This window comes from Tenrec ecaudatus, chromosome 7 (assembly GCF_050624435.1).
Source record: "Tenrec ecaudatus isolate mTenEca1 chromosome 7, mTenEca1.hap1, whole genome shotgun sequence".
Taxonomy (NCBI): domain Eukaryota; kingdom Metazoa; phylum Chordata; class Mammalia; order Afrosoricida; family Tenrecidae; genus Tenrec; species Tenrec ecaudatus.
In genome coordinates, this window is record NC_134536.1 from 122,130,796 (window position 1) to 122,151,208 (window position 20,413).

Below are 20,413 nucleotides of genomic sequence, written 5' to 3' on the forward strand. Positions count from 1 at the left end.
TTGGGACAGAACCTAAGTTTTCTTTTCAGTTCAATATCTGTTTACAACTAGACCATATTCTATTTGAAAGTAAAGAAAGCTCCAGATAAAAAGGAAAAAAATTAATTGATATCCTGCCTAAATTTTATCTATCCAATTCAGTCTGGACGAATTTTAATTTTAGGCGAATGATTTTGCAGCTACTCCCTGGGAGAAAGATGAATTCATTCTGACTCACAGTGGCCCTAAGGACAAGGGAGAACTGTTTCTCTGGGTTTCTGAAACTGTAGTTCTTTACAGGAAAAGAAAGCCTCATCTTTCTCCCACGTAGCCACTGACCTTGCAATCAGCAGCCTAATATATAACCACTATCACTGATAAGTTTTTTGTAATCAGGATGTTTGTTACAATTATTGTGAACAAGACAGCATCATACTGAGATTTTATCTTTCAAATGCTTTCACCAAAATTAAAATTCTTTCTGACTGAACCGTATAGATATAACCTATACAAGCATCCCTGGTGCTCCCATGGGCTCAGTAATGACTGTTGTCAACAAGTTAGTGGTTCAAACCTACCAGCCCTTCTGTGGGATAAAGATAAATTTGCCTGCTCTGAGCAAGATTCCAGTCTCTACAACCTGAGGATCGCGCTGAGTCTGGGACAATTCGATAGCAGAAGTTTTATTTGTTTGTTCCCTTGTTTTGTTGTTTTTTGTTTTTGGGGAAGGGGTAATTTTGGATGTTGATATACAAAAACCTTAAAGCAAATGAAGAGAAAAAGTATGCAGAAACAATTAGATAGAAATGAGCTAGGAATCTGTTGAAATGCATATTTAAAAAATGGCTACCTTTACTCTATGAATGTATTACTAACAAAATGAATGGATGAAGATAAATAAACAGATTTGAGAAATAAGGGAAATTGATATAGTCAGTGTTTATTACTTGTGTTTACTGATGCTAAGGAACCCTGGTGGTTTCATGGGCTATTAAACCACAATCAACAGTTCGAGACCACCAGCTCCTCCTAGAAAGAAAGATGAGGCATTCAGCCTTTGTAGAGAGTAGCAGTCTCAGAACCTCACAGGAGTAGTTCTACTCTGCCCAGAAGGGACACTATGTCAAAATTGACTCAATGGCCAGCTTTTTACTTTTGTAATAATGTTAGGAAAAAGTACAGAAAACAGTGCACATTAATTCCTACTCTCTGACTTAACCTCTGCACTTTTAGAACCTCTTGACTTAAATAACAGAGTACATGGGATTCTTTCTCTTTTTTCTTTAAATTGTTCTATTGGGGACTGGAACAACTCTTATCACAATACATACATATATGCACTGTGTTGAGCACATTTGTACATTTGTTGTCATCATCATTTTCTTTTCTCTTTTCTTGTTTAAATTATTTTATTGGGGGCATGTACAACTCTTATCACAATCCATACATCTATCCATTGTGTCAAGCACATTTTTACATTTGCTACCATCCTCATTTTCTTTTCTTGTTTCTTTTTAAAATTATTGTATTGGGGGCTCATACAAATCTTATCATAGTCCATACATACATCCATTGTGTCAAGCACATTTGTACATTTGCTGCCACTGTCATTCTCAAAATGTTTTCTTTCTACTTGAGCCCTTGGTATTGACTCCTCATTTTTTCCCTTCCCTTCCCCCACCCTTCCTCCCTCCTTCCCTCCCTCCCTTCCTCATGAACCCTTGATAATTTATAAATTGTTATTGTTTTTTTCATGTCTTACACTGACTGATGTCTCCCTTCACCCACTTTTCTGTTGTCTGTCATCCAGGGAGGGGGCTTTATGTAGATTATTGTGATTGGTTTTCTCTCCCCCCACACACACACCTTACCCTTACCCTCCAGGTATCTCTGCTCTTATTGTTGGTGCAGAGGGGTTTATTTGTCCTAGATTCCCTGTGTTTCCAGCTCTTATTTGTACCCATGTACATGCTCTGGTCTAGCCGAATTTGTTAGGTAGAATTGGGTTCATGATAGTGGCAGGGAGGAAGCTTTAAAGAACTAGAGGAAAGTTGTATGTTTCATTGGTTGTATACTGCACCCTGACTGGCTCATCTCTTCCTTGTGAGCCTTTATAAAGGATGTCCAAATGTCTACAGATGGGTTTTGGGTCTCCACTCTGCACTCCCCTTCATTCACATTGATATGATTTTTTTCTTCTGGGTCTTTGATGCTTGATACCTGATCCCATCGACACCTCATGATCACACAGGCTGGTGTGCTTCCATGTGGATTTTGTTGCTTCTCAGCTTGATGGCTCCTTGTTTGTCTTCAAGCTGTTAAGACCCCAGATGCTATATCTTTGGATAGCCGGGCACTATCAGCTTTCAACACCACATTTGCTGGGCACCCATTTTATCTTCAGCAATCATGTCAGAAAAGTGAGCATCACGGAATGCCAGGTTATTAGAATGAAGTATTCTTGCATTGAGGGAGTACTTGTCATATCTTACACTGTTCAATGTCTCTCTTTGTCCACTTTTCTGTTATCTATCCCCAATGGAGGAGGTTATAAGTAGATCCTTGTAATCAGTTCCCTCTTTCTATCCCACCTTCCCTATACCCTCCGGTATCACCACTCTCAGCATTGGTCCTGAAGGGGTCATCTGTCCTGGATTCCCCGTGTTTCCAGTTCCTATCTGTACCAGTGTACATCCTCTGGTCTAGCCAGATTTACAAGGAAAAGTTGGGATCATGATAGTGAGGTTGGGGGAAGGGGATGGTGGGCAAGGAAGCATTTAAGAATTAGAGGAAAGTTGTATGTTTCATCACCCTGCCTGGCTCATCTCTTCCCCGCGACCCTTCCCTAATGGGGATATCCAGTTGCCTAAAGATGCACTCACCCTCATTTACAATGATATAATTTTTTTATCTTTGATGCCTGATACCTGATCTCTTCAACATCTTGTGGACACACAGGCTGGTGTGCTTCTTCCATATGGGCTTTGTTGCTTCTGAACTAGATGGCTGCTTGTTTACCTTCAAGCCTTTAAGACCCCAGGTGCTATATATTTTGATAGCTGGGCACCATCAGCTTTCTTCACCACATTTGCTTATGCACACATTTGTTTTCAGCGATTGTGTTGGGAAGGGGTACATTATAGAATGCCAATTTAATACAATCTCCATAGCGTTCTTAGTTGACCATTCTGCCTTGAACTTAACTGGCTCTGTAGATCACAAATACTGGAAGAAGTGGTTTTAACATTTTTCTTTTGAGCAATTGTACTACTCACTCCTTGCTTTTGTGCCATTCCCACTCACAGTGACCCCATAGAAAAGGGTAGAATCATCCCTGTGGTTTTCTGATATCGTAACTCGTACTGGAATAAAATGCCTGATTTTTCAGCTTCTGAGCAACTCCTAGTTTCGAACTGTTGACCTCCTGGTGAACAGCTCCACCAGGAACAAATGACCACCAGGGCTTCTACAACTATAGCCAGATTAAATAAGGATATTCTGAGAGAACTCATCTGCAGTTATCTACTGTGTAAAGACATTGGGGCTGGAGTGGGAGGGGATAGACTATGTATCTATGAAGTACACGTCTAGTAACAAGATTTGCATTCATTGTGATACACTTATTTCTCTTTTGACTAATATAAAATATACCAAGGCCATATATATTATACCAACCTAATATACCAAGCCCATCTTAATTCCTAATTAAATTTCAGACATTATTCAAAATCAATTTCTATGTCACTCCACAATGTGCTACCTATGACATATTAATTCACAGATATTCAACATAATGTACGCATTACCTGTTAAGCCTACGTAGTGCTAAAGTGTATTATCTGCTAATGTTATTTACCTCATAAATGAGAGATCTTTCAAAAGTTTGTGGGAAATTCGACTGTCTTTTAATTTAATTTTCCACAAACTTTTCAAAGGCTCCTTATATGTTGGCATCTCCCTCACAGTACTATAACTCACAGAAGAAAGGAATGATGTATAATTTTCTCTGTATTCCCAACAAGTTAAGGCTAGGTGATCATTTACTCATCCAACAAATAGTTACAAATGACCACGTACATAATTGCTCTAAGCTTTGGAGATCAAATAATAACCGGAAGAGACATAGTCAACTTCTCAAACACACACGCTCTGACACTGTCTATCACTAAAGTGCCCGTTTTTATCTCATTCTGAAGTCATCAAAGTGAGCATTGGGTCATGTAATTATAGGCATGATGCTTCTGAGAGTGAAGAGTGAAACATTCACAGTAAATGACAGCCTTTCAAAAAGTGGGAGTGGATTGTTTTCCATGAGTGAATGATGAAAACGTTCTATGCTACTGTACTAATAAAAAGTTAAGCAGAGATTTCGTGGATTTGAAAAGTTAAGTCAATAACTCAGGCAGAAGATGGCAAAAACAGGAATATGGCAATGAGAAAGGGGGGGGTGTCAAAGGGCGAATGCTGAGAACATTTAAAAAGACAAGCTGTCAGCAAGGCTCTTTGGTTGACTGTGACCAAAAGCTATCAGCAATAAGAAATTAGGGATGACTATTAGATTCCAAAATTGTTTTCGCCAGTGGTGCACAAACCAAAATACAAAGATAAAAAGAGTTAAAACCATGAACATGCACTGGTCACTTGGACTTACTTCATAACACTACAAAGAGCAAAGGACGCTCAGGATCATGAAGCATGGCCATTTAGCTGTGTCTAAATGCTGTGGTGGGATGAGAAACGTCCCTCTTTGTTCGCATGGAATACCGAAAGCTAGCTAGCTAGTGGAGTATGTTAATCTCTATGCCTTGATGTATTTTGACCCAACCCTAGTTCTGAGTCAGGAATAAATTCATGGCATGTAATCTTGAAATCTCGATATGGAGGGAAAGGCATCTATGTTATTCACAACTGCCGACTGTGGGGAGGGGCCACACATCTTCAACCAATGCCTGATACAACTGCTCAACTTGAGCCTTTGGTCGGGTGTTCTGGGTGTTTTCCTAAAATAGTTGTTTCTGCTACTCTTCACAAATTCCCATAAAATTAACAAAACAACTACTAAAGGGAAGAAAGGGGAACTTTTATGAGAAAACCTACAAATCGCCTGCTTTAGCTTTGTGCCTCTCAGCTTGTTGTTAGCACCACACTGGCCGCTGCCCTACAAACAGAAGCCTAAATGGATTTTTCTAATCTGCTCTTTAAATTCAAAACCGCCTGGATTCCGGTGGTCTTTTCTGAAAGACAGTTGTTTCATTTATCTCCTGTATCTTGATATGATCTCCATCTTCACAAGGAAACGTACATGGGATTGTTTGGCTGCAGTCCTAAAGAGAGCTGGGGGACAGAGCTGAAAGAATCCACTTAACTCTATGACAACATAAAGGCTGGTGACATCGCCATCGCTTTTCCTCTCTGTGGACACAGCAGGGGAGTATTCCCATCACCACAGGAGCCCTGGGCAGCAGGGCCTCTCAGGGCTCTGGCCCTGAAGCAGGAAGATCTGTGCTAAGGAGCCAGGGTAAGGATTATTTTGCCTGACCCAGGAGGGGGACCAGACACAGGATTGGCGCAGATGAGGGAGGCATTTGTCACAAACCCAGTGGTTACATTTATCTTGTTCTCCAGTCTGTTAGTAATCAGTTCCTCCGCTGGTACACTGGTAGGCACATCAGCTAGTTCTGTGGAGGCTTGTAGATTATTCAGTTTTGCTGCTTATCACCAGCCCCCATACTAAGACTTTAAACGGGCCTCTTAAAACTCTTTTCCGACCTTAATGATAAATGATTCTCTTTACATGAGATCCTCAGAATCAAGGCAGACATGCAGGATAATTTCTAAATTGAGTCTTTAATGAAGTCAACATAAGATCCTTAATTTCCAATTTATGCTTAGAAACTATATAGCAAACTTTTAGAATTGTGGTTGACTCTTCTGTATTTTATGGTATATGTGCCTTCCAGGGATATACTTGAAGAAGAGACAAAGGCAAGAACTCAAATTCTTTGAGTCACTCTTTGATGTGATTGAACTATGGAATGATAGCTGTATTAACTCCCAATAATATGGTTCTTAAGGGGGAAAAAAGTCTTATAAAGCCCTATAGATTAAATACAAAACATGAGGGGTTTGGAGCCTTGAAATATACCATTATTTTCTAGGGAACTTAAACAGTGAATATATATGTTCAAGACTATTTATGTTATTATTATTGATGATACACAAAGAAAAACTTATTCCAATTCAATAGTTTGTACAAGTACAATTCAGGGGTATTGATTGCATAAGTCGAACAACTATTTTCACATGCCTTCTCTGTTTTCCCTCCCTTAGTAATAGAAATCCACTCACTACCATTTAGTGGATGGTGACTCATAAGTTATCCCTATAGGACATCTGTAGAACTGCCCCTGTGAATTCTGGATGAAATCCCATCTTTCTTCTCTGATCAGCTGGTGGCTGAACTACTGATTTGGGGTTTAGTAGCTCAATGCATAACCCCAATGCTACTAGGACTCCAAAGTTAAATGCAGGTTCCTCCTAATTCCCTAGATCATTTTTTGAATTGCTGTGGTCAATTTTACCTTATTTAGATAATTCTTAAAATAGGACGATGAATATTGAACTTATTGAACTTCACTTTTTAAGTGAATTTGAAGGAAATGCCTAGAGATGGAAATATGATTTCATCTTAGAAATAGATCACTTTTGGCCTTAGTGATAAGATTCAAGGAGTACAGTAAATATTAGAGAACACAACTCAACAGTGTAATAAATTAGGAAACTTGTGACAAAGATTATACAGCCTGTAAGTGTATTCTTTGCCTCCTTATTTACGTGTCCTCTATATTATGAGGCTGTAGGAATATTAAACCATCTTTATGCTTCTCCTGCAGACACACCATGAGCTCCATGTGATCTAGGCCTTACAACATCTGCAAGAAAGACACCGGACTTTTCCATCAGTAAGTGGCAAGAAAAAAAGTTGCAGTCAGCTTTTCAGCTGTGCGTGGATGTGACTTTAAAGGCATAACAATTACTAATAAAGTTTGGAAAAATATTTTACATGGAATATATTCTCACTAACCATGCCCTATTTACACTGGTGTACAAGTATGATTCTAGGTAGTTGAGTGAGTGTTGGGGTAGAAGAATGGCAGAAGGGGAGTATGTGACATCATGAATTATGTGAGACCACTGAATAATGGGGCCCGTTGCATTCTAGAACTGTGTGTGATCTAATACAAATGTATTGTGAAAACTGAGTAATACAAAATCTTCAGGTAAATGTGTATTGCTCTCAACTATGTGGTGAAGATACAGAAGTCAACCAGTTAATATATTTCCTAAAATAAGCCAGCCAGAGAGCATCTAATAGAATTTAACCATAAATGTTTGACACTCTTTTTATATTTAATTGATATGTTTTCCTGTTACCCCTAGAAAGAAAGAAAGAAAAACCAGGTCCTATATACACTTAGGAAATTAGCAGTTCAATCAAACAGCATGCATTTTATTGGAAGACCTTATGAGCTTAGTAAAATATGTGGCCTTACATAAAATAATAATAAAATATTAACTACCTGTCTTCTGAAGTATTTCTGGGTTGGTTTGAACTGCTAATATCGTGGTAGGTAGTCTAGCATTCAGGCATTTGTGCTAGGAAGTCCTTTCATGTTAGGAAGTCTTTTCATGTCCAATGAGATGCTCAAATTTATAAATAAATCTGTAATGTTGTACTGAACTCAAAATTCAAAGCTCAAAGACAATTTCCCGTACTTGATAGTTATCAAACTATAGCTCAACACAAGTGAGATACAGGTAGTTGTTAACTGGGGAGTCAAACGCAGAGAAAGCTGGCTCATGAAAGTGCAGCTATCAGACAGGACTCGAGATAACCGTCACAGAATTAACCAGTTTTGGGTGATCATTATAGTAATATTAGGCCAAAAATTGAGCACCCATGTTTAATATGCCAATGTTAGAGGGCTTTAGGACTACAATACTCTACATTAATTGAAAGCTATATTGCCACCAAATAATGTCAAAAACAATGGCAGACAACTAGCAATACCTTCTGAACCTAAAGGTATGAATGGTACTCTTCCATAGCCTGTAAAATAACTTGCACAGTAGATGTTGCTAAAACAGGAAAACGTGTACTATATAAATACTGTTCTAGCTTCCTATCTCTCTATCTTCCTATTTTCTACCCGTTAAGCAGATACTTTATCCTGCTCTAAGAACCAATGGTAAAGGACAGTATATTGACTTCAGTATGAACATTTTACTTTGCTACTACATTTTTATCTTGTCAATGTTAAAAAATATATTTAATGAATTTATCCATTAGTTGTTAAACTCTATCAGTAAATTTTTCTTGAAATGATCAGAAGTTAATTGCACTTTTAAAAAATTATGGAAGTATTAAGTAACTATATCACTACTAGTTGAAAATGTTTCAATATAATATTGAAAAATAGATGAATATTTTTATATTATATTATTAAATGCAATTAATATCCATGTTGGTGATCTTTTGAAACATTTATGTCAGAACCGAATAATAAATGAGAAATTATAGCTCTGTAAGCAGGTTTTCACATACTGTTAAGCTAGTGATTTACCACTATGAAGGCACATGGTTAGGTATTAATGGAGACATCATTAAAACAAGGACAGAGGGCCTTACCTTCTGCCACAACAGTTACTGATTTTTTTCTGGGGAAACTAATGTGCATTGACCTTGAAGGTGCAACTAGATAGAGGCAAACTTCTGCTATTGAATAGAAACTTTTCATTCATATAGGTTAATGAACAATTCAAAGCCTCAGTTTCTTCAGTAAAGTACACATTGCCAAAACTGCAGAAACATTTTTTTCTCAGTGAAATTGCACATTTTTATACTACACATTAATAATTGTTCCTCTCCCTTTCATGGGCATACCACAGGGGATAGAGGGAAGTCCAGCAGCAGGTATTGACTATCTACAATGTAGCAAACACTGAGCCCTAGGTGCCCTAAGGGCACTGTCAGGCAAACATTGGGCAGCTAACCTTAAGGCTGAAAGTAAAACACCCCCCCACCCAGACTCTCTGTGGGAGAAAGATAAGGTTATCTGCTGTCCTAAGGAATTACAGCCTTGAAAACCTTACACAGGGTCGCTATGAGTTGACATTAATGATGTTTTTATTGACTTCATTGTTCAATATCATTAAATCCAACTCAATGGACTTGAAGCAATTGCTGATGAAGATGCAGGATTGAAGCCTTCAGTATAGATCACAACTTATTATCAAGAAGACAAAACTCCTGAAAACTGGACCATTAGGTAGCATCGTGATAAACTGAGAAAAGATTGAGATTGCCAAGGATTTTGTCTTGCTTGGACCACAGTAAATGCTCGTGAAAGCAGCAGACAGATCAAATAGCGCCATTATATCGAGTCGATAAGCAGCACAAGATCTCTTTGAAGTGTTGAAAAGTAAGAAGCTCACTTTGAAGATTAAATTATGCCTGACCAAGATATGGTATTTTCAATTGCCTTGTATACATGTTAAAGTTGGGTATTGATTAAGGAATATGGAAGAAAAATAAATGAATTTGAATCTTGATGCTGGAAAAACATATTCAGAGTATAGTGGACAGCCAAAAGGACAGACAAATCTGTCTTGGAAGAAGTACAGCCAGAAAGCTCCTTAGACACAAGGATGGCAAGACTTCATCTCACATACTTTGGACATATATATATATCATCATGTCAGGGTAGACCGGCCCCTAAAACATCATCACAGGTCTGGTAGGGGCAATTGTACAACGATAATAAATGAAGATTATAGTAAAATCATAGAGCGCATGAGAGATAGAAGAGAGATTGAAATAATGGAGTCAGATGTATTTCATGGTAACATGCTCACCTCAGCCTCACTTGGTGGTTCATGTGGAGAGAGAGAGATTTATTGCTAACCAAAGCTTATATATTCTCTGGGGACATGCAAGCTCCCTAATTTGAGTTGAAGATATACGTCCCAGGAAAGGGTTACACGATAGGTAATACAGTAATGGGAGTTGGGTAATCTAGGGGTACAGATGCTATTGGAAGAGAAGGGAATAAGGGTATACATGTGACAAGACAGGCAGATCCTAGATTCATGATGGTGGTCTAAATTTGGATGTCACTGAGCAGGTTTGACCTGTTCTCTGGCTCACTATAGAAGCCATTATCAATAGGGTGTAAACCTCATCTACAGGGACCAGACTGATGGCTGCAAGCCTTTTGGGAGCATTAGCCTGTTGTCCCTAACAGCAGGGAATGGGCCCTTCTTATGTTGGGCTCAGACAGTAGTCTGGCTACTGGATAGCTTCAGGGAGGATGTCTCTAAGCGGTTGACCTCCCACCATATGCTGGCAAATAGCCTCTAATGTTTGCCATGCCTTTGGGGGAGACCAAGCTGGGAAAAGGTCTCTTTATAATCCTACAATTCCCCCCTTTGTTTTATATAACATTTAAAAGAACCACAGGGATGAAGTGGTAATTTCTATGCATTAAAAGCTGGCAAGGCAAATTTAATGACCAAATTAATATAGCCAAAAAATCAGACTTATGGTAAACATTTTGAATCCAGGCACTAGGGATAAAGTCCCTCTATGTCCATCTGTTATTGGAGGAAAGTATGAGGGGGATTGGATGCTGTGGCCGGAAGAAATAGAGCCCAAAGTAGCTCCTGCTTCTATAGTTAAAGCTGCCGGCCACACAGTAGTCAACTCTGTGCCAGTAAGAGACAACCTCAAATCAGCACCATATAGGAGGGTAAAGTGGCCAAAAATATCATGAGAATGTGATTAGGACTTAGCTATCACTCGCAAGGGTGAAGGTCCCCCTCCACCTCTAGAAACCTAGCCTGCCAGGCTTCTGTGTGAGACTAAAAGATTCATGCTTAGACACTCTCTTCCCTTTCTCTGCTCCCCACAGTGTTTGTTTTATGCGCAAATTTCAAAAGTACCATAGAGGCCATATGATTCTCCTTCATGCGCCTTAGCATTCTATAGAAGCAACACGTGATAACCAGGACAAAATTATGATAATGAGCAGCATCGTTAGGCTGGAATCCAGGCTATGAGAAATACTTTGAACTCAAGCTCGAGGATCCAGTCCCTCCATGTTATCCACCAATTGCTTAATTATATCAGAGCCAGGAGACACCGCGAGACTGTGTTTGAATGTAGAGAAAATATCCTCCTTAAGCGGATCAACATCTAAGGAAATGTTGCCCTTAAACCCTTGCAAATGCTTCCTGATCAAATCCCAATCATGCAATGTCTTATGATATGGATAAGAGGTTATAGAAAGATCAGTTACATTCCAAAGGCAGTTTAGCATTAATTGATGTTGCAAGTCCATGATTTGATCTCCCAACCACTGGCCAGTTGGCTGCAGCTCCGCTACTCCACCCGCCCCCCCCCCCCCATTCCATCGTCCACTTTGCCTGAGTGGCCCAGAGATGATGCAAGTCCACTTGCCACTTTTGCACAAAATGTTCAGTTTGATGGACTCTTGTCGTGCTCCCCCAGCGACGGCAGCAGTGGTGTCAATTGCTCTAAGTCTGATTATAGATCCGATTAACATTCCCACGAATTGGCGAGGTCTTTTCAGCATCTCCGACACCACTTCCACCATGAGGGACGATCCTGGACTGCTCTCCCATCTGCACTTCATCTCCACTGGGATTCACACCTCCATTCCGCTCTTTAGGGTGAGGCCGCTGTCTTTTGAGGGGTTTATAAGCAGAGTATGGTTAATTCAAGTGAATAATTTACCATGATGGCAAGTGGCGTTGTGAGCAGTTTCATTTATGAGGATGTTTCCTACAGCAAGCACATCAGGCAGCTTTACACACGAGACTATGTATCAAGTCTCATTATTTTTTAAAAAATCATTTTTTGGGGGGCTCTTACAATTCTTATCACCATCCATACCTACATCCATTATGTCAAGCACATATGTACATTTGTTGCCACCCTCATTCTCAAAACATTTCCCTTCTACCTGATATTGGCTGCTCATTTTCCCCCTTGCTCCCCACTCCCCCCACCTCATGAACCCTTCATAATTCATAAATTATTATTTTGACATATGTTACACTGTCTGACGTCTTCCGCTGCCCTCTTCTCTGTTGTCCATCCCCCAGGAGGAGGCTATAAATAGATTCTTGTAATCAATTTCCCCTTTCTACCCACCTTCCCTCCACCCTCTAGGCATCACCACTCTCACCACTGGTCCTAAAGGAGTCATCTGTCCTGAATTCCCTGTGTTTCCAGTTGCTATCTGTACCACTGTACATCCTCTGGTCTAGCCAGATTTGTAAGGTAGAATTGAGATCATGATAGTGAGGGGAGAAGGGGAAGCATTTAAGAACTAGAGGAAAGTTATATGTTTCATCGTTGCTACCCTGCACCCTGACTGGCTCATCTCCCCACAAGCCTTCCGTAAGGGGGTGTCCAGTTGGCTACCAAAGGGCTTTGAGTCTCTACTCTACACTCACCCACATTTACAATGATAGGATTTTTTGTTCCTTGATGCTTGATACCTGATCCCTTCAACAGCTCGTGGTGTTTAAGGGATCCCTCAAACAGACTGGTGTGTTTCTCCCAGTTGCGCTTTGTTGCTCCCAAACTAGATGGCCAATTGTTTATCTTTGAGTCTCATTCTTGTGAAAAGTATAAGTTTAGGCAGACTGACAGGTGCCAGTAAAGATTCCTGTATAGCCTGTTAATGGCTTAGTGGCAAGTGGTAATCTCCACAGGTGCCACTGTTCAGGTCCTGGCACCGGCTTTAGTAACCTGGAGCAGGGAGGCACAAGGCCTCCTTCATGCCAGGTCATTGACTTTGTCCTGGTAGTGACAATGCCAACAGGGTTTTTTGGCCACCCACAATTACTTAAATAATCAAATAAGGTGATATTGGATTCCTCTGAGCAATTAGTTAGAAACCTTTCCACGAGACCCCTGACATATGAGCCATTTGAGTCTGTCAGCAATGACATGCCGGTAACAATTTTACAGGTCTCTATATCCCCTCTCCTCTCCATAGTAGTGGAGTTTTTATATTCTGCAAATGCTTCACCATTGTCATATAGAAGCCATAGCTGATTTTGTTAAAGACCAGCCAGTTATTCCATGCCTTAGAGTTAAGGGCTAAACAGCTAGGGCTGGTGCCCACACATAAAGGCAGATTTTCAAAACCCTGAATGAAATGAAAATTTTTTGCCTTCTTCATCAGGATGTCTGGCTGTTCCCTCAACTCTCCCAGCACAGCGTGAGCTTCCCTCCTTTCTTCTGGGCCTTGCTGGCTGAAAAGAAATCCACCCATCTCCGGCTGTGAAAATATAAACAAATAACCCCTCCCTTCATGGGGTCAGCAACCTGGAAATAGAATCATGATTAAGACTGGGTAGCTTCTTCATCTCCTTCTTGTCCATCTTTCTCCAAACGTGGTTGCATCCTCCTAAGGGGAGTCCATCAGCTTTATTCTGCAAAAACACAAATATATGGCCCTTTCTCCAGGTGACAATTGGAACTGGATCCCAAATGTGATTTCCATCTCCTTGGGACTCCTTAGGATCAGCTTTCTCTGTAGAAGTAAAAATGTGTTTATCTGCCCTCATTTTATTACACGCTCTTAGTAAGGAGAAAAATGTTTTGATTAAAATGACTAAATGAAATCTGTCACACATAAGATTCCTCTTCTCACTTCTGTTTTAACAATGCAAATGTTAAAGCACTGCTGGCAATCTCAGTTAGCTTGCTAGGTTTTAAACCAGTTTAACTACTTAGAGTTCATTGTTATGTAAATATCAGTTTCCTGCTCTCAAAGAATTGAGAGAGCTAACTAATTGTGATAACATCTTACCACATGCAAGATAATTTGAAAGACTGAAAAAATTCTTAATAAATTTGTTCAACTGTTCTTGAAGTAACTTACCAAACACATTTTTTCTCTAAGTTTGCCAATAAGGTTTCAGGTTCCTTACACTGTATGATTTTACAATCTTTCAATATTCTTTCTTGGTTAACTTCTCTCATTCCTTCCATGATAGATTTAGAGGAAGTTAATGGGCACCCGGTCTTAGGCCCTTGAGGATGCCCTAGAGAAATGACCTCAAATTCAGTGTGAAAACTTTTTCCTTCAATTTCTAATTCCATGCGGGGTCACTGTCATTTCACTCCAACAGCATTCCAAATGACCCCTGGATTTATAAGGGTTGTCAGATTTCTCAAGTACTCTTTCCTGGTAGGTATAAATATTTACTCTAGGAATGCAAGGAAGCAAAAATTGGCTTAAGCAATCATCCTTTATAAACAATAGTATATCAATTTAATTACTACCTTAATTTCTTTCCTATAACCATGATTAATAATTCCAGGAACCATTAGAACACCTTGAGAATTTAGGTTGGACTTTCCTAATAAACATCCCATAGTTCTTTTAGTGAGATAATTTATTGTGCCAGCCAGGCCCATAAACACAAGTGGGATTAATTGAAGGGTGGAGAGATAAATGGCTTGGTGAGCCTTGCCTTTCTTGTCTCTTGCTCTTTGATCATCAGACACCAGTGAGTGGCTGCCTTGCTTATTCTGTGCTTCAATTTAAAGGACACACTATCTGTGGGACGCCTACCCTGCAGACTGTGTCTCAGTAAGTTGAGGTCCCTTTAAGATCACATGATTGAAATTTACATCTCTGGAGCTGCGGACTGACAGTTGGTGATCTGGCTGACTGTTGGTGACCTGCCTTGTTGTTTCCTGCCTGTGCTGGAATAGCCTAGCTCTCTCTCTCTACAGAGGACTACTTAGCAGCTCTCAAGACTTGAAGGACTGCTAGTGTCTCACAACTCTCTCACAGGAGTGAGTTGCTCTGAGCCATTTGTAGTGCTTTATAATTTAATTGTTTATTTCTTATATTATATATCTATCTGTTTATAGTTTAAAGGTTCATTTCTTGCATTACATATCTATGTGTATATAATTTAACAGTTCATTTCTTGTGTTACATATCTATGTTTATAAATATATACATATATATAAAGTTATCAGCAATCTGACTTTACCTCTCTAGAGATCCCTGTCTAATATATTTTGGTACCAGGAGTGAGGTTGATCTATTGACTAGGGTGAGTCATTTGTTTCTAAGGGCTCAATATCCTCCTCTTTTGGATCATCAGCCCATGATTCAGGGTCCCAACTTTTCCCAATTAATGCCCTTATTTTGGTTTCAGACACTGCTCTAGATCTGCAATTCAGTTGCCATTGTAATTCAGCCACTCGTATAATGAGACTCTGGACCTGGTTCTCAACAGTGTCAGCTCTTTTACAAGAGGCGAGAAGGCTATCCTTTGTAGCACAGATGGACGTTTTCAAATCTGTTAGTCTGCATCTGAGGCGTGCTTCTGAAGCTCTGAGATTATCCCTCTCCTTAATCACACTTTCCATTGTAAGAAGGACCATTCAACCAGCTTCCCTATACTTGTCATCTTTACAAAGCTCCTTGAAAATATCAAACACGATCGCTCATAGTCTCTCCTTTAACCAGCACCTCATCTATCATTGGTGCTACTTTAGGTAGCTTGATAGAATGATGGTAAGGGCTCCCAAAAACACAATTATGGTGAATGGAGGTACAGAAGAATATGTCTGGAATCAGGAGATCCCATAGGCTGACTCTGAGTGCTACCATGCCCTGCTATTAAAATAAATGGTAAATTACAGCAACCCAATCCTGACAGGACTTATAATGACCCAGACCCCTCAGGAATGAAGGTCTGGGCCACCCCACCAGGCAAAAAACCACAGCCAACTGAGGTGCTTGCCGAGGTCAAAAGTTATACAGAATGGGTAGTCGAAGAAGGTAGTTGGACTTATCAATTACAACCATGTGATCAATTGCAAAAGCAAAGTTTGTAATTGTCAATGTATTTTCTTTTTATGTGCTTATTATACCTTTCCTTTGTTCAAGTATGATATATCAGATAAAATTGGACTAAGTGTGTTTTCATTTATATGTGTGATGATTGATAAGTATAAGTATGATTTCATCAATGTCCGGAATTTATGTAAGTATATATAGCTGTACAGGTGCCAGGTTGGCAAGGGGTGGTTTGAGATAATTTATTGTGCCAGCCTGACCAATAAACACAAGTGGGATACATTGAAGGGTGGAGAGATAAATGGCTCGGTGAGCCTTTTCTTTCTTGTCTCTTGCTCTTTAATCATCGGGCCAGTGTGCGGCTGCCTTGCTTGTACACATTACCTGTGGGACGCCTACCTTGTGGACTGTGTCGCTGTAAGTTGAGGTCCCTTTAAGACCACACAATTGAAATTTACATCTCTGGAGCTGGGGACTGACAGTTGGTGACCTGTCTTTTTGTTTCCTGCCTTTGCTGGGATAGCCTAGCTCTCTCTCTCTTCAGAGGACTACCTAGCGGGTCTCAAGACTTGAAGGACTGCTAGTGTCTCACAACTCTCTCACAGGAGTGAGTTTCTATGAGCCATTTGTACTGCTTTATAATTTAATTGTTCATTTCTTGTATTATATATCTATCTGTTTATAGTTTAACTGTTCATTTCTTGCATTACATATCTATGTGTATATAATTTAACAGTTCATTTCTTGTGTTATATATCTAACTATCTTTATAAATATATATATATATATAATTATCAGCAATCTGGTTTTATCTCTCTAGAGATCCCTGTCTAATATATTTAGGTTGCGGACCCCAAGTATCACTCTTAATAATTCCTGATTTTACAGCTTTTGGATTTTGCTCACAACTCTGATCAACCTCAGTATCAATTTGAATTCCTTGACAACTTAGGTTAAAATTTCCTGATAAAAACTGCATTTCAATAAGAGGCTCCTGCTTTTTAAAATCAACAGACTGTTGTGAGGGTTTCTGAGCGTTTACTTGGTGAATTAAACTTACTGCAGCAAGGACAGAGGCTGGGCTTTTGTAAATTTGGCTAGGCCTGGTCTCCTGCTGTGGGATTGAGGAATACCTGTGATTGCTGCCATTCAAATATCCTTTTGCGGGATTAGGCAAAGGATTTGCTTTCCAAGCTCTGCTGGGCGGGGCTTGGATCAAGCTCCTTCCTGTATTACCTGCACTCCATTCAAAGGGGCTCAGAGCCACACCCTGTTACTTGTTTTTTTTTTGTCTGGACTACTTCCTTGTAAATTGTCCCCTCTTGCTAAACTTTGAATGACAATGCTCTGCCCAGTGTCTACCTCTGTCACAGCAGGGGCAAAGTCCACTTTCCTTGGACTCTTTCCCTGGGTCTTCTCTGCTGTGAGTTGTCCTGTTCTTTTGTAATATCTGCTTGCAGTCTCTTTGGTAATGTCCCTCTGCTCCACATGTAAAGCATCTCCCTTTAGGTCTGGCGCAGTTTGCCAAAGCAGCAGCCATGAGGTTGGTTCTGTGCTCATGTCTTAACCTTCTTACATATCCTGATATAACCTAACAGTGTGCTCTATTCCTTGAAAGGGCGGATGGCAGATTGACACGATGTATTCGAGTTCTCAAATGCTAATGTAAGAATAAGGTTATCTGCTGCCCCTTTGTCCACCACATTCTTGTGGACAGCATCCTGTAACCTGGATATAAAATCTATATAAGGCTCATCATCCCGTTGCTTCAGTGTCGTATAACTTGACCATCGACTTCTCAATGGTATTATTTTCTCGCAGGCCTTTAGACAGATGTCTTGTACTTGTGTGAAAATCTGCTCATTAAAGTTTAATTGTGCCTCAATTGTGATGTACTTCTCATCTCCTAGCAGCTGATGAACGCCTATATCTATATTGTCTTCTGCATTTTTGCATGCTTGTGGAAGGGCTGCTTCGTTCCACAGCATTTGATATTGCAAAGATTCTGAAGGGGAAAAACCCAACCCGTCTTCATCAGCGCTTTCCAGTCGGATGGAATCCAATATTCCATCTCCGCCAAAGATTGTATCATACTAATTGCAAATGGCAAGTTTGGACCATAACTAGATACTGCTTGTTGTAGTTATTTCAGTAGCTGAAAGGGAAAGACAAACAGTGTACCGCTGTTCTTGATTGATTCCCTTCAGGGTGCTCCTCCTCAGGCTCCCTTTCTATAACTCTAATGAGATAAGCCGTTCTGAATTCTAAAAATGCTTCTTGAGCTATACTATTCGCCACCTGTGAGAGCAAAGCTGCCTTCCTACTCCATGATTCGTTGCTTGTCCCTTCCTGAGCTTCATTTCTATGTTAAATCTCTCTGTTTGCATTTCTTTGGATCTAATCTCATCTCTCCCTCCAGCACTGACTGGCTTGATTGCATTGTGGTTCCCTAAACTATCCTCTGGTGGTGGCACAGATGCTTCTAATCTGATACCTCCTTCTAATTCAGACTTCGTTTTCTCAGCTGTGCCTAAAATCTTCTCATCTGACTGATACTCATCCTGCCTGCTTCTCGCCTAACTTAAGTCTGCGTATCTTAGAGACTTCCCACTCCTCTGCTGGTTTTGTTCCTATGCTCTCTCACCCTATAGAGGCCACAACACTGCCTTTATCTCTGTTCACTACTTCCCGGTCTCCTTGGGTATGCTTTGCCCTTCCTGTGGGCTTTTCTTATATTAATACATACCTTATCCCAGATCTCCATATCAAAAGTTCCTTACTCAGGAAAAGGAGGATTACATTTCTTTATCACTTGAAGTAACTCTTTAATTCTCTTATTCTTTACTACTACTTTTTGTTTCTTCAAGAGGTGGCAAAACATGAAACCATAATCTGTATCCTTGCTCTTTGCCTGACCCATATCTCACTCGGACTAAAAAACACACTTAAAAAAATAAACTGAAAAAATTATTTCCCTATTCACCCTCTCTGTCAGATGAGGCCATACAATTGTTACAAGGGATATAATTCAAAAGAGTTCTTTTGCTACAGGGCCACAGGTGATGGGCACCATATATCAGGGGAGATCAGCCCCTAACACATCATCACAGGTCTGGTAGGCACAATTGTACAGCAATAATAAGTAAAGATTATAGTAAAATCATAGCATGAGAGATAGCAGAGAGATAGAAATAATAGTCAGATGCATTTCATGGTAATATGCTCACTTCAGCCTCACTTGGTGGTCCATGTGGAGAGAGAGAGAGAGATTTACTGCTAACCAAGGTTTTTATATTCTTTGGGGACGTACAGGCCCTCTAATTACAGGGGATGACATATGTCACAGGAAAGGGTTTTGCTATAGGTAATACAGTAATGAGAGGGTGGTGATCTAGGGGTTCATATGCCATTGGAAGAGGAGGGAATAAGGGTATACATGTAACAAGATGGGCAGCCCCTAGATTCATGACGGTGGTCTAACTTTGGGTGTCACTGAGCAGGTTTGACCTGTTCTCTGGCTCACTATAGAAACCATTATCAGTAGAGTGTAAACCCCATCTACAGGGACCAGACTGATGGCTGCAAGCCTTTTGGGAGAAGTAGCCCATTGTCCTTAAAAGCAGGGAGTGGGCCCCTTTTGTGGTGGGCTCAGATAGTAGTCTAGCAACTGAATGTCTTCAGGGTGGATATCTGTAAGCATCTGACCTCCCACCATATGCTGGCACATAGCCTCTAATGTCTGGCATGTCTTTGGGGGAGACCAAGCTGGGAAAATGTCTCTTTATAATCTCACATCATCAGGAGGGACCATTCCCTAGAGAAGAACATCATGTTTGGTTGAGTAGATGAGCAGCCAAAAAGAGGAAGGCCCTTGACAAGATGTACTGACAGAGTGGCTGCAACAAGGAACTTAAAGATAGAGCAATCGTAAGGAAAGCACAGGACTGGGCAGTGTCTTATTCTGTTGGACACAGGACTGCTATGAGTCTGAACTGACTCAAGGACACCTACCAACCACAACAACAACAAACAACAGCTTGAATAACTTTCATTCCAAATCATGGAACGAACAAACTTCATAATGGGCTAGAGTTTTAATGCATTTTTTTTGTTTTTTTCTGGAAAGTTAAAAAATAAACCATAATAAAGGACACAATGAATATAACTTCTTGTCTCTTCCAATAGAGAAATTCTATTAACAAAGTATTTTATATTCTGTTTAATCACAATTTTGGAATGTTGGGAAGAAAGATGGGGCTTTCTACTCTCAGAGAGAGTTATAGTCTAGGAAACTCACAGAGGCCATTCTCCCCTGTCCTGTGGTGTCACTATGAAGTGTCAGTGAGTTTGCTTTGGTTTGGTGTTGATCTCTTGAAGAGAATCTCTTGTAAATAAAAGAAAAACAGTTATCCTTTTCATAAGGAATATCAAACCAAATTAAGCTTTCCAAGAAATTGAAATAACTAAGGACAAGCCTATAATTGACAATAAATATTTTCTTTTAAAAAATGTTT